At 38.2% G+C, this 14,552-nt stretch overlaps 1 protein-coding gene across 3 annotated transcripts in view; it reads left to right on the forward strand.

The window, feature by feature from the left end:
• Window positions 1–14,552, forward strand: part of NXPH1 (neurexophilin 1) — a 402,419-nt gene that overhangs the window by 82,014 nt on the left and 305,853 nt on the right. Inside the window, exon 4 of one of the 3 annotated variants that reach the window (XM_047843248.1) lies at window positions 11,516–11,554. The exons of the other annotated variants lie outside the window; for them this stretch is intronic. The gene's annotated coding sequence lies outside the window, so the exon portion shown is untranslated. The remainder of the gene's footprint in view (window positions 1–11,515; window positions 11,555–14,552) is intronic. 3 annotated transcript variants of the gene reach the window in all.

Consider the following 14,552-nt stretch of genomic DNA (forward strand, 5'->3'; position numbering starts at 1 on the left):
GCATCGGTGGGTCTTCTCCATGGCACTTATTACTGTGGCATTCTAATGGTGAGTTTCTAGTTCACTCATTCCTTCTTGGCTTCACTCCTATCCAAGTAACTATATAAGGAAAATTCATCCTTTTCCATTAATTTACTTATTTCATCATTTGTTTATATCACAACAGAATCATAGGTATTTATTTTATTCTTTGGCTGATAAACCAATACTAATGTTATGTATTTTCTTTCTCAGTTTCTTCCAGTTAGCTGAGCAAATAACTTTGAAGAAAGATTTCCTTAAAGCTACCTATATCCACATATGCTCTGGAAATTCTTATGTGTTAAACATTATTATAAGGCTTAAAGATGTCACGTGTATAGTGCAGCCTAAATACCTGAGAAATAAGTTCTATAAGATGTCAAAGCAAAGACTACATGCTTACAACGTATGTTATATGTGATAGCTATCATGCTTTATTAGAAATAAGAACAACGGCAGATCACAGCTGTGAAGAAAAATGAAGCCTGCTAACTAAATGCTATGTGTTAACCCCATTCGCTTGTTCATAAGATTCCTTAAAGCTAATCGAGCTCAACTCTGTAATTAATTAAGTGGCATTTCACTTCTTGAATGCTTACTCTGAACTTTTCAGCCTGTGTTGTAGGGGCTTTAGGTAGGTATTAAAATCTCTGCATCTTTGCCTGGGATCTTAATGTTTCCTCTCTTCCAAATACATTGCATTAGCAATTTCCTGCTTCGCTGCTCTTCCCTATAAAACGAGCTGTAAGGTTTCGTGGTCTTACTGCAGAGTTGAGTAACAGTACTTCCATTCCTCTTTATGAAAATCAGCCTTCTTTTTCTTGCCTGGTGTTTGCCTTAGCATGGTCACTCAGGCTTTGAAGATATGTAAATGGAAGCAGAGGAATTCAAAAAAACCACCCCATCAGCTGATGATAGCTCAGCTTCCCTGTAATTTCTCTTGACTCTGTGCTGACCACACATGCCCCTGATCTACACTGTGGGAAATGTCTGAGATGAGTAGCTGAGACTGAGTACACACATAAAATAATTGAGGGAAAATTTTGGCTGTGCTTGGCTTTCACCCTGAATAATCTGGGCTTAATAAGGAAACTTTCAGCCTTGAAGGTGGGTACCATTGCCACCTGTTTCTTGAAAGCAGACAGTGCTTAAACTTCTGAGAAAGGAGTAAGATAATTAATTTTTTACCCAGTGCAGAACACTGGCTAAACAGGGATCATCCTAACTAGATTTGGATTAATGTGTCCAGTAAGTGAATGCCTTGCCTAACACCACCAAATTTATGTGTGTACACCTATTTAAGTAATTTTCAACATTTTTGAGTACAAAGGAACATTTTTAATGTCCCCTCATCTCTAAAATCTTCATAATAGCAGTTGTATTTTTAGGATGTTCTGAGAAAACACTTGAAGACAAAAGCTATTATGAATTTAGCAACACTGAAATAAATTTGTATTTTTCACCACAATATATACATACAGTGGAAAAATAATCAATTGTGTTTCTATGATACATAATATGTATTAAATATGTAAGTAACTCTTGGTTCACATATTGATTCTGGGACTCCCCACAATAAGCTTGGGGCCAGGATCAGAGCATGGTAGTCTGGCAACTGCAGATATTAAAGAAAGTTGATTTACAACTGACGAATGGATAAAGAAGATGTGGTTTATATATGCAATGGAATACTACTTGGCAATGAGAAAGAATGAAATCTGGCCATTTGTAGCAACATGGATGGAACCTGAGAGTATTATGCTAAGTGAAATAAGTCAGGCAGAGAAAGACAGATACCATATGTTTTCACTCATATGTGGATCCTGAGAAACTTAACAGAAGACCAGGGGGGGAGGGGAAGGGGGAAAAAAAGTTACAGAGAGGGAAGGAGGCAAACCATAAGAGACTCTTAAATACCGAGAACAAACTGAGGGTTGATGGGGGGTGGGGGAGAAGGGAAAGTGGGTGATGGGCATTGAGGAGGGCACCTGTTGGGATGAGCACGCGGTGTTGTATGAAAACCAATTTGACAATAAATTTTATATATATATATATATATATATATATATATAATAAAAATGAAGTTGAATAAATGCTATGTCACTTAAAAAAAAGTTGATTCATTTAACTGTTATTACCAAGAGTTCTTACTTAATTAAGGATGGTAAGCAAAACAAGATTAAGCCTTAAGGACGGAAGCATATTCTCTCAGAAGATTAATTGATAAAAACAATACTTTATAATATCAAGTGACACACACACTTTTTCAATGTTTAATCAGAATCCTACCAGGAAGCTTAACTCTTTTTGGAATCACTTGATACCTGGAAGTAGGGGGTTGAGTAAATTAAATTGTAGTTGGTCATGATAAGAACAAGGCTCATAATGGCCATTTGTAGAATAGAGATTGCTCTGAAACAGTAATATTAAAATGTGGCAGTGAAGCCACTCTGATAATATTAGAATTAAATGAGTACAATTTCCTATGATAGTAATTTGGCAAAATTCATTGAAAACTTTAAATACCTTGGCACAGTAATTCTATCTCTTGGAGATATGAAATGAATTTCAGCATCTTTTATGTTGTTAAGGAGTATAAAACAGTCTACACTTCCAACAACAGAGACATAGTTAAGCTGATAATCATCTTTTGACTTAATGGAACATTAAGCAGTCATTAAAATTATATTTACAAAGTATTCATTAGGTATAGAAATGTTATTTAAGAGGAAAATAGTATACCAAGCTGTACATACAATATGCCTGTGTAAATAAGTTTTCCCAGGTTTTTATAATAACCCTGAATGTCTTTTATAGTGAAAAATCAGCATGCCACAACTAAAGAACTAACATCAGTGTATTCCTATGACAAATGTACTGTAGCAATGTATCTTTGCTGCACCCTAGCAAGAGGTCAGAAAGTTCCTTTTTGAACCTTCCAATGCACGAATTGAGGAAGCTTGTTCTAGCTTTGGTCAGCTCTGAAGATTAGATTGTTCACTCTTCATTCTGATTCATTCATTCAGTTAAGGCCCATGCTAGGGCATTAAGGTGCATCGGTGAAGAAAATGAATGTGGCCTCTTCTTTGCAGGGTCGACTGAAAAGTGCATCCCAGCAATAAGCGGACATCTATTTCCACGCAATGTTTACCCAGTGATCCTAGGTCTACCCGTTTTGGTGCCACAAAGTATATAGAAAAATCTCTTGCTCAAAATAATTTTCAAATTTAAGAAAGCTATGACCATGCCTCCCCTGGGCTTCCTCCAGACAAAACACCCTCTTTCCCTTCAGTATTTCTTCAACTACATAGTTTTGGTTTCTCTTTAAATCCTGTTTGTCTTTCAGTTTTTCCATATTCTTCCTGGGGTATGGAATTCAGAATAATTTTAACAACTACTATTTACCTATTCTGCTCATTGTGTGACATACTTTCATTACCTGTTTTGTAAAAAAAAAAACAACCCACAGTTGATATTATTACCTTATGTTACTAGTGAGAAACTGGTACAATGGTCAAGGACATTAATTCATTCTGCAATTGTTTAAGGAACTACTTTGTATTAGGCCTTCCTCAAAGAGATGGAGCTAAAATAGTGAATAAGGCAGATTGCATCCTTGCCTAATGAAGTTTATTATTCTAGAGCAGAAGTTAACCAACTATCACCCATGAGCCAAACTCAGCACTTGTCACCTGTTTTTGTAAATAAAGTTCTATTGGGACACAGACACACCCATTTGTTTACATATCATCAATGACTCCTTTCCCCTTAATAGTAGAGTTTAGAAGTTCTGACAGAGACCCAGATGGACCTCAAAACCAAAAATATTTACCATATGGCCCACAAAGCCAAAAATATTTACTATTTGGCCTTTTAAAAAAAGTTAACTCATCCATGTTCTAGAAATTCGAGGATGTGTGGAATGGTGGTTAGGCATTGAAGGAGATTAAAAAAAAGTAAAGCGTTCTTTTTTTAAAAAAAGTTTTTTTTTTTTTTTAAACATTTATTCATTTTTGAGAGTGAGAGAGACAGAGTGTGAGCAGCGGAGGGTAGAGAGAGAGGGAGACACAGAATCTGAAGCAGGCTCCAGGCTCTGAGCTGTCAGCCCAGAGCCCAACACGGGGCTCAAACTCACAAACCCTGAGATCATGATCTGAGCTGAAGTTAGACGCTTGACCGACCGAGCCACCCAACTGCCCCCAGTAAAGAGTTCTTTGTCAGGTCGTGATGGATGCAGTGGAGAACAATGAAGCAATAAAGGGAGAAAGGGTGTGCTGCAGTGAGATGTGTTGGTGTATGTGATGGAGACGGGGACTCTGTGAAGTGGTGACCTGGGAGTAGAGACCTGAAGGCATCTGGGGAGTACTGGGAATTGCAAAAACATTCTCAGGAGAGTGTCCCTAGGTTTGAGAAGAGAAACGAAGGGAGGAGAGTGGGAGGAGATGAGGTCTGAGAGAAGAGGGTCTGAGATAAAGTGGTGTGTGGTCTGCATGCCTTGGAGGCCATTTTACTTCTCCAGCTTTCCTGCTGCCTGATGTGAGAAGTCCTGAGAAGATTGGGGAGTGAGCTGATGGGTCCCCTGCAGTGATGCTCTGGTGGCTGCATTGAGGACAAACTGGGGAAGGGCAACAGCAGAAACACTGAGTGGGCTTACTGCGGCAATGCAGGCCACAAGTAATGGTGGCTCAAACCAGTCACACAAGGAGTGAATGACAAAGCAGATACTGCAGTCTCAGATCTTCCTCACTCCAGAGTCCAGGCCTGTCAAACATGGGTTTTAATCACAGAATCTGATACTTTAACTCTGGGTCATGCAAGGCAGCATATACCTGCAAAAGATCTAAATTCCCCATGAACTTTCTACATCGTGTCAGGAGGTTGGGTAATTCTAATAGATAAATCTGTAATAATAAGATAATTGCAGGGGCTGGTTGAATCCTGTGGGCAGTGCTCATTAGCTCTTTAAGTCAGAGCAGAGACACTCTTGATTAGCTAATTAAAACTGTGAAACACGTTTTCCAGGAAAAGGGGTCATATATGCAAGTACACAACATTTTACATATATTTTTTAGGGTGTTTACAACCTCTGACTCTAGGATTTAATGCTAAGAACCGATTCCTTTGGGGTTGTCTATGTCAGAGCACTGATGTGAAAGGTGAGAGTTTGAGCTTCAGCAATAAAGGAAGATGGCACTTCCCTGAGCAAGTGGGGAGATACTTAGGCACATGTGAACCTTAGGGCATCCCTTACGTCACACAGAGCAAGTCACCTACAGGACTATTTGAGCCTGGATGTATCTCCTACTGTATTGAAATAAAATGAGATGTTTATTATTTTTCAAAACAGAAATTTAATTTTATAAAATATTGTTCAATTTCTTTGGTACAAAAGTAAAAACAAATGTCTGTTGAAATTTTTTTTTTAATTGAGTACAAAGTGATGTTACAGCTTCTTCTGAGCATCAAATGCCTTTGTTACATTTCTACTCCCATTTGTATTTTGTAAATGAAGAAATTGAAGTTGTTTTATAGGAAATCTAGATTCTTCTCCATTCATGGACTTGGCTAGAAATGGGAAAAAAAAAAAAGCCCATCAGGCCTAAATGATGAACTTTCTCCTTCCTCCTTTATTACCTGACTGGAGTTGCACATCAGTGTTTGGCTTTTCCATGAGCAGATCAAACTAGTTTATTACCCTGGTGTGTATCTGGATTAAAAAGATCCAGATTGTAATTCTATTTCCTTAGACAATGCTTTTTATCTGACCCAATCCTAGCACTTCTTATCTAGAAGCAAAGATGTTTTTCTCATTGTTGGATTACTTTGATAAGGAGATTTGAGGAAGCGAAAACCAGAACAAGAGTAATAGAATATTTCCTTGAGGCACATATAGAGACTATCTCATGTCTATGCATGTTCAAGAACAAGGGGATTTTTTTTTTCTTAGTTGGTGCTATTCTGTGACATACCTAACATATTTGACACTTGGAGTAGATAATTTTTTAACACAAGCTTTTCTCTGCGTGACATTATTTGCAGTAATTACCATGGAATAAAATTAGAGACCTATGGCTTTCATCTATAAGGATGGTACATAAGGCTCTACATGTAAGTGGCCTTGTGTCATGCCATTGGTTTGGAACGGTTTCTGGTTGCCTGATGTTGATTGTAATATAACAAGATTCTGCCTTAAGAATGTTGCCACATTTGCCTTGAGTGAATCTATCATATAAGGTAGTTTTGTCAGCACTAAAAAGAAGGGAACCAAGACTTTGTTAAACTTATAGAATAGACTGTATGGAAAGTTTTGTGTGTGCTAGCTATTGAATATTTCATACATATCTATAAGTGTGGAATAATTTGATGAGACATGCTTTCATTATCATTTGGTAATGAGGTTTTGGGGGAGTAGGTGTCACCCACCTTAACCTTCTTTTGTGACCATTACTTCTAATAACAAGAACTGGAGAGTGTGCTCAACCAAGTCAGTTCACAAACATTGGGTATTCAATGGTCACCCTTTGTTTCCATGTTTCCTTGGCTGTTTCTGTAAACCCAGCACGTATATGTATAGGTCTTTCGCTCTAAAATACTCAACTGAATCAACTGTAAAGTATCTTCACTTTTATCAGAATACAGGGTCAACCTTACAATTGTGTCAGTTTGCCAGGAAGCAATGGTTAATTAAGACTTTATCAAAGGGATTGAACTACAAAGATAAAAAAGACTTTGAGTTAAACAAAAATAAGAGCTTTCAGAAATTTATTAAGTATTAAGAGAAGATAATAGGAAATATATTGGCTTTAAGATTTCAAAATCAAGCTATGAAGTTCCTGTTCCTTTTATTTAGGATTTAGGTCTACTTTTGTAAGAAATTGTTAGTTTGGTTGAAGAGGTGAGCTGGACAACAGAAATGCATGGAAAACGCTAGGTGGCGCTGGAGGACTGTCATAATTGACCACAATTAGAGTCCTTTACAAATCACACCATTGTCAGAATCAAGAAGAGTGAAATTTTACATTAACAGTGATGCAAATGATCAGATTTCTTTCTCTTCTGACTATGGCTTCACTCACTAAAAACCTAAGTGCAATTTTGTCATGAGTGAAATAGAGTTTTTGCAGTGCTCACTGGGCAAGAACTTTCCAAAATAAATTACACTGGAAAAACAACATCCCTTTGTTTCGGTTGCTCCCATTTTCAAATTTTGTTTAGCCTCAAAGTAATGGTCTTAGTTTGGTTAACAGTCATAAACTCTTTGTAATCCACACGAAAATGACTTGATAGTCACCTCTCCAGTGACTGACAGTTTTCTTATTTTGTGCTTTTTTTTTTTTTTTTAATTTAGAGGGTCACTGTAAATCTTGGAGCATAGCAGAGCACATGATGAAAGGTGAAGGCTGTTCCTTCACCCTCCATTTGCTCACGTTGTAAAAAAGAATGAAAAATGTCTGCTGCATAAGCTGATCTTTTTCATGTTTCATCTTCACTCTTCAACAGGAAAATCCACTTTATAATCATTCCACTGAGGGTTATTTTGTCCATTTTCATTGAAAGGTATCCACATTCTGGCAGTCAGTTAAGATTTGACAAAAGAGAAAAATAGTATGCAGGGTTAATTAACATTACATTTCTATTCTCTTTTTGAAAATGATAAAAGAAAGCATATACCTAGTTTTTCAATCAGCTTATTTGCCAGATTCCTCCACAATATCTGGAAAGGTTCTATCTCATTAATTCTAAAACCTTAAGACACAAGTTAAAAGTAGTGAACTTGAGATTTAAAATATAAAAATACATAATCTAAAGATAAATAGCATCTTAGTTAATTGAAAGATCATTTTTCATAAAATTAACATGTGTCTAATATAATTCATCTTTTCTTTTCTTTTCTTTTTTTTTTTTTTTAGAGAAAGCGTGTGCTCAAGTAGTGGGGGAAGGGGCAGAGGCAGAGAAAGAATCTTCAGCAGGCTCCATGGACAGCACAGAGCCCAACTTGGGGTTTAGTCTCATGACCTCATGGTCATGATCATGACCTGAGCCAAAATCAAGAGTCTAAAGCTAAACCAAGTGAGCCACTCAGGTGCCCCTAGTTCATCTTACTTTGAATTATAGAAGCTAAAATCCAAAATGTTTACATTGCATATTCACAATTTGCCATGAAAACAACTGAAAGGCATTTAGTGTTAGATAAAATGAAAGAAGTAATAAGTAATATACAGTTAAATTTAACATCGCAATTTCATATTTATCAAAGATAATTTTAAATATTAAAGCACTTTGGTTTTATACACAAATCCTCCAGATATCTCAACATAACCTCAAATTTTGGGACAGATGATTTAGGTTGTAAGCTACAGCCTGAGGGCATCCTGGGTGGGTAATTGATGTGCTGAATGAACTACTGGACTCCCTTAACTAGTTGGTTCTTCTTTAAAACTTTTTTGTTTTTATTTTTTACTGTTTATTTATTTTTGAGAGAGAGAGATCACAAGCAGGGTATGGACAAGAGAGGGAGACACAGAAACTGAAACAGGCTTCAGCACAGAGCCTGATGCAGGGCTACTACCCTCAAAACAGGAGATCATGACCTGTGCTGAAGCTAGATGCTTAACTGACTGAGCCATCCAGGTGCCCTACAAGTTGGTTCTTCTTATTGGAGAATATATTTCTTTCTTTTTTTTTTTTAATTTTTTTTCAACGTTTATTTATTTTTAAGACAGAGAGAGAGAGAGCATGAACGGGGGAGGGGCAGAGAGAGAGGGAGACACAGAATTGGAAACAGGCTCCAGGCTCCGAGCCATCAGCCCAGAGCCTGATGCGGGGCTCGAACTCACGGACCGCGAGATCGTGACCTGGCTGAAGTCGGACGCTTAACCAACTGCGCCACCCAGGCGCCCCGAGAATATATTTCTTTTATACTATCATGTGTTGCCATATAACTTTGCTTTCTTAATTTTTTTCTTAGAGCCCATGACCAAAAGTAAAGCAAATAGGATTGCCAGATTTTTGTTGTTAACTTTGAAAGATTCTATCATGTTGGGATACCTGTTACTAAATTATTCACTCAGATCCCTCATGGTGCCCCAGTGACCATGAGGGTTAAGAAAGCTTTCGAAATTCACAAGATTTTCCATATTGAGGAAGTAAACAGAACATCTTTATAAAATATCTGAGGTATGGAGTTCATATAGACTCAGAAAGCACTTGCTTAATAAACTATTCTTTGTTTTGTTTTCTCAAGATCATAAATCTGAGAGGAAGGTCTTGTGGTAGAAAGAAGTCCAGTCCAAAGAGGAACTATATTCCCAGAGAATATTTGTATCTTGATTTTCAGAAACTCAAACTTGTAAACCATTACTGTTGGAGTTAGTGGTATTTGATGAGTCCTTAGAGATGTGAAGGAATCAAAATCAAAGAGAGTTGTTTAAGAATGATGCACTTTGTTTTGCTGATATTTTAAGTTAAATGATCAAGCCAATTGTGACACTAGTAGTTCATATGTTATTAAAGAGGAAAAGAAGAGAATTAAAGAACTACAATTTCACTGAAAAACAAATTCAGCAAAACCTCATCAATTCTGAGTGAAGAGATTGCAAAACAGCTTTGCATTAGGTTTTGAGTGGGTCTGTATTTTTACCAGCAAGCAACTTTGAAGGAAACAGGAAAGGGCTAGATTCTAGAGTCAGAGATTTAGATTCCAGCATTCTGGCATAAACTTGGACAGGTCAACCTCTTTAAGAATATTTTATCATGGTCTTATAAAAAGTATCCTACCCACATCCTATGGCTCTTGAGAGAATCAAAGATGATAATGTCTGATGAATGAAACAACTGTAGTATAAAGTCCTTTTCATCTATGCCTTCATCCCTTCATCATTTATTTATTCATTCTATCATATAGTCATCTTTCATTAAATATCCTCATGCATGGTGATATTGTTTCTCATCTGATTTTTCATTGGTTCTAAAAGTGTTATTTGATGGTTAGAATAAACAGAAAACTAAAAATGCTAAGCTTGGTCTAAGATAGTTTTTTTTTAAACATGGAGTGTATATAAAAGTACAGTTTTTGAATCTAATAGATCATGTAAGAGAGGCCATGATGTTGAGGTATATGTGATAAGCCTAAAATCTAGAGTAACTACACATTAAAAAAAGAGCACCAAAAGTTGAGATTAGGATTCTTCCTTGGTTAGTTTCTGAGAGGAGAAAAGCCCTTGGATTACCCGAGGAATTTCCAGACAAGGATTACTACAATTAAAATGACAGGTAAAAATAATAAATACCCTCTTTTCAGGAAATGGTCAATAAACTGTCTTAACTAAAGCAGAAGGATATATGAGAAAATACTAAAAGATACATTTTGGGTAGGACCATTTCTTGAAGATTCTTAAAGTTTAAAGTGAGAGTAGAAATTTGACATATAATTGAAATTATAATCAGGCAGAAGAGCTAGAAAAAGGGGTAGCGAATGGGTAAATATTAATCCATCATGTATTTTCAAATACTATAGGCGCAGAATTGTATAAAAGCACTGACGGAGTTTTGCAGATGGAAAAGGAGATGTTGATTCTCTCTATTAAGACCTTTCAAAGTCGTTAGGAAGACGATTTAAAAATAATAAGTATCATTGAGGGCAAAATATGATAAAATGCCAACATGAGTAAGCTGGTACTCATGGATGATATAGAGACTCAGGTAGAAGGAAATTAAAAGAGATGAAAGAACATCCTGAAAGATGGGTCTGTACTGTGTACACACTCTTGTTTTGTGCATTTCTTTCTTGAATCTGCTCTATTCAGCTTCCCCCATATCCGCCCACTGAAACTCCACTTGTTAAGGTCACCAAAGACTTCCTTATTTCTAAATTCAGTTGGCATTTCCAATCTTACCTGACATAACAAAGTGAATTGGGTTGCCTTCTCCTTCTTGTTGGCTCCCTCCTACAATGGTGAGTACTTCTCAGTCTGGTTTTCTGGCTCCACCCCACTCCTGACCTCTTAACAATGAAGTGCTTAAGGCCTCTTTTCTTCATCTACACTGATTCTCTTGACAATCCCATGTATTCACATATCTTTTATGTGCTGCTAATATCTAAGTAATATCCAATTTTATATTTTCATCCCAAACATTTCTTCTGAATTCCTGACTCCTAAGATTAATGTATTACATGGATATCTAGTATACATCTCAAACTTAGCACATTAACACGTCTCAGACTCAGCTTTTGATTTCTCCTCTCCCTCTGCCTATCTTCTTCTTTCACAGTCTTCCTAATATTAATCTGGGTACTCAGGGCAAAAACCTTGGAGAGAGCAGTGTCTCTCACATTCTACATTGACTCTATCAGCAAGTTATGTCATCTCCCTTCAAAACACATCCAGAATTGGTTCACACCTCATCACTTCTTTCACAACCCATGTCACCAAACCATCACTGCCTCTTGCTTGGATTATTCCACTAATTCCTAACTATTCTTTTCCCACTTCAGGCTGCTTTTGGTGTGGTAGCAGAATAATGCTGTTAAAAGGTGAGTCAGATATGTCACTCTTTTGCTCAGTGTAAGGGCATCCTGTAGGTGCTTAAGAAGCCAAGTCCTTCCAATGCCCTTCAGATGCTACTTGTCTGCCACCTCTGACCTTATCTCCTTGCTGTCTCTTCCTGCTCTCTTTTCCTCAGGCACACTGGTGTTCTTATTGTTCCTAATACATGAGGTGTACTCCTGTCTCTGCTTTTTTCACTTGTCATTCCTTCTGCCTGGATAGTTTTTACTCCAAATAGCCATATGGTTCATTCTGTTACCTCTTTCACTCTTTACTGAATTGTCATCTCCTCATGAGGCTTTGACCTTAATTGCTACCACAAGTGGTTCAGATGTCATTCTGTGAGATAGGGTTTTTACATTCCAATCCACCACTTTCTAAGGTAAGGTTTCTCAAAGTGCATTCTTCTGACAGTGTTTATCAGAATCACCTGGATGCTTATTAAAATGCTTCCTTTTCAACATCAAAGCTTAGGCTAATAAATTGTAATAGAAAGTGGGGACCCGGTGATGTGCATTTTATTTTAGTAAACCGTCTGGGTGAAAACTAAGCAAACTAAGGTTTGGAAACTACTGTCTTAGGGTACCCTAGATAGATAGTAGCTCAAGGAATGGTTGGGGATGGGGCAGAGGAAGAAAGGTGGCATAGAAAAGGCTATAGGTATGGTTCCAGTGTTCTACATCCTATTTAACCAGAGAAGCTTTATGTTTCTGTTTTGCTTGTCACGTTTCTGAGTGAGGGCTCTCTTGAAGAAATAGTTTCTTGGAAAAAAATATGCAAAAATAGCCCTGTTAATGGATGTGGAAAGATAAAAGAAGGGGTGTGTGTGCACAATGTAATAGGGCAAATACATTATTTATGAAATAATCTGGAGGTAGTATAAGGAATTGATCCATGTGGCAGGCAAATATTTATTGAGTATCTACTATGAGCTGGAAGTACACAGGTGAATAAGACATGGTGCACACCATTATGGTACTCACAGTAAAGAGGTTAGCTGGGGAAGACTACAGCCAGGGAAACCAACTGGAAAGTAGCTGGCCAGATATGCGATGATAGAGACACGGTCTACAGTGGCAAGCGGGCGGACAACATGGATACTCTGAAGGGTGACCTGACAAGGCGATGTGCCCAACTGGTCTGTGAGATACGTACAAAATGATGAGAGCTAATTCTTTTCAGTGTGCAGAGAAAATGCGGGTGCCACTGATAGGTTAGCTGTGACTAGGGACATGTGTCTCTGTTGGGGGGGGCGGGGGTGTTGGGAGTATCAGTGAGTTCATTCTTGAACATTGTGTGTCAGACATTTGAATGAAGATGCCCTCTGGTAGCTGAAGATATTGGAGTGCAGTTTAGGTCAAAGGGGAGGACCTGAAAGAGAATACTGACAGCCTGGGGAAAGTTGGTGGGAATAGCCAGCACCGGAAACAAGAAGGAACTGCCAAAGACAGGACAAAAACTCAGAAAAGATGGTTCTGCAGAAAATTGATGACATGAAAATTGAGAAAGGCCATTGATTCCAGTGCTATGTAGGCTACAGGTTACCTTAGGGTCCTATTAATGGAGGGAGGGAGACACAATTCAAGGGTGTTTAGTGAGGTCTCAGAGATCATGAATGAAGAACCATTGGTGTCTATCCTGTCAGGAGATTAACTGTGACAGGAAAAAGTGCTAGACTTTTTCCTTGACCAAAGGTCTCCCAGTTCTACTTTCTGCCAAAAAGATTCATTCAGAAGCCCAGACCATAAGGCCTAGTGTCCTGTTTTTCTATGGGTTAACCCCATTTACCAGGTCCAGAATTGGTAGTATTATGATGATGGTGTTTATGTTCTTTTCTTGAACCCTCCTCTCTCCATCCCTGCCCTCTTTCACCTGGTCCCCAAAACAGAGTGGATAAGGCCTCTGTCCACTCCTTCATCCTCCTCTCCTGCCTCCTGGCCCCCGCTTGACTGCATATTTCACATCCATCAGTTGTAAGATCCTTAGAGCTGCCAACACACAACTGTATGTCTCAACTTGGGGCCTCTGCACCTTCTTTCCTTTGTTTCTGATCAGAATAAATTTTGGGGTAAGATAGTAATAAGAGGTGAAACAACAGAAATGTGAGATAGGATTTGGGGTATACCTGTGCAGGATGAAGCTAGAATTTAGGGACATCTGGGGACTTTTTGGTACCAAGGCTCAGTTGGCTCTGGAAGTGAGGGCAGTTAATAAATCAGTCCCTGAGTAATGCATTCAGGCTAGGTTATTCATTCCACCCCTGATTCTGAGAAGAGTTTCTGAGTGTGCTTTGGGTGAAGCATCTTACGTCTTCTGGCCTAAGCCTCCCACACTGGTCTTCCTTTTGCTCATTTTACTGCACTGAGCTTTGCCTCAAAACCTTCTCCAATTATGCACTGTTTGCGTACTTCACAGAGGAAGACTTGTTATTCCAGAATCTCTGGTATGCTTTCTTGCAAGAGGTGCACTAGGCTGTTTTCTGGGCACTGTATTTTCTAAGTGTGGCTCAACATTCAACTTAATCCAGTCTAAGGTAAGGCAAGGAGTACAAAACTGAATGACATAATCCAGTAGAAAAGACAAATGTATAAACAGCATGATGTAATTGATTTAGTAATATGTTTTAGTGCACAAATCTCTGAGAAAAGTTGGGAGGATCGGAGGTGATCTCTGAGCAGAGGTTTATAGGAATATTAGAAGTTCATCTAGAGGTTGGGTTTAGAGGATTCAAAGCAAAGGAAAAAAGGTGCAGAGGCCCCAAGTTGAGACATACAGTTGTATGTTGGCAGCTCTAAGGATCTTATAACTGATGGATGTGAAGTATGCAGTCAAATGGGGGCCAGGAGGCAGGAGAGGAGGATGAAGGAGTGGACAGAGGCAAGCTCAAAGCAGTGTTCTGTGCCTCACTAAGGAATTTGACTTGCTTCTGTAAGCAGTGGGAAGCCCTGAAGAGATTTAAACAAGCGTGTGATATGCACACATTTT

Source organism: Prionailurus viverrinus, chromosome A2, assembly GCF_022837055.1.
Source record: "Prionailurus viverrinus isolate Anna chromosome A2, UM_Priviv_1.0, whole genome shotgun sequence".
NCBI classification, from domain to species: Eukaryota; Metazoa; Chordata; class Mammalia; order Carnivora; family Felidae; genus Prionailurus; species Prionailurus viverrinus.